The sequence below is a fragment of the Octopus bimaculoides genome, chromosome 7 (genome assembly GCF_001194135.2).
Source record: "Octopus bimaculoides isolate UCB-OBI-ISO-001 chromosome 7, ASM119413v2, whole genome shotgun sequence".
NCBI lineage: Eukaryota > Metazoa > Mollusca > Cephalopoda > Octopoda > Octopodidae > Octopus > Octopus bimaculoides.
Genome location: NC_068987.1, coordinates 4,113,920 through 4,115,424, shown reverse-complemented (window position 1 = coordinate 4,115,424; position 1,505 = coordinate 4,113,920).

The following is a 1,505-nucleotide window of genomic DNA, read 5'->3' as shown; positions in this document are numbered from 1 at the left end:
TATATAAGCACATTTATTTACCTATATACACACGTCAGCTTCCATTCATAGTTTGATATATACATGACAAGACCGTTACATTATCATAATTGCATATATAAACACATGTACTCTCTCTCTCTCTCCCTCTCTCCCTCTCTCTCCTTCTCTCTCCCTCTCTGTCTCCCCCTCTCTCTTTCTCTCTTTCTCCATTCTCTCTTTCTCTCTCTCCCTCTCTCTCGCATACACGCACACGCACACACCACAGAGGCTATGTGGTAAGAAGTTTGTTTCCCAACCACATGGTTCCAGTTTCAGTTCCACACCAAGCCAACTTGGACAAATGTCTTCTAATTTGGCCGCGGTCCTACCAAAGCCTTGTGAGTCAATTTGGTAGACGTTCCTGCATTTATGTAGGAGAGTTGATATTCGATGAGAGTGAGACTTAACAATTAAGGGTTCTGGATGCTGGTCATGATAAATGGAGATGCCGTGCGATGATGCCGTCTTCTTCATATGAACAGCGTTTTATCTTTTGTCGTTGAGACAAAATTGACATCTTCCTTATTGTATGATTTTTTGAGGTCTTTTTCATTGAGTCAGTTTGGTGAGCTGCGTCTCCGTTGCAAATACATTTTGCATGGCTGCGGACGGTTTGGAAAGAATGAAGGATAGCATTGTCCTGCCCGAGCAACATATGTTGTTGGCACTCCGTCGCTTACGACGTCGAGGGTTCCAATTGATCTGATCAACAGAACAGCCTGCTCATGAAATTAACATGCAAGTGACTGAGCACTCCACAGACACGTGTACCCTTAACATAGTTCTCGGGGATATTCAGCGTGACACAGTGTGACAAGGCTGGCCCTTTGAATTACAGGCACAACAGAAACAGGAAGTAAGAGTGAGAGAAAGTTGTGGTGGAAGAGTACAGCAGGGTTCGCCACCATCCCCTGCCGGAGCCTCGTGGAGCTTTAGGTGTTTTCGCTCAATGAACACTCACAACGCCCGGTCCGGGAATCGAAACCGCGATCCTATGACAGCGAGTCCGCTGCCCTAACCATTGGGCCATTGCGCCTCCACCCGAGCAGCATAGAAGAGTTTGTATTGTTGGATGCGGCGTCAAATGAATGTATCGAAAGAAGAGTGTGCGCGACTAAAACTTGGGGACACATCAGAACTGATTGATTGAGGGACAGAAGGAGCTCTGTCGACATATGCAATCATGGTGTAGTGTGAGCTGGGGCTGATGATGCAAGCGATGAAAGACTGGTGGAGACTAAAAGCAGGAAGTCTTCACAGGATATCCACTTACCAAACTGGCCAGGCAAGAGCTTTACTGATGTCGAGGGCGACAACGCTGCTTTTACCGAATTCTTCCAATGCAAAATACCACTGGTGGGTCCGTTGGGATGATGGATGTCGGACGAAGAGAGAGGGTCAGCAGCGGACCTGGTTCTACAGAAACAGTACTGGTGGTCGAATAAAATGCTACTCACAAGGTCTTACTGAAGCTGGGGGGGGGG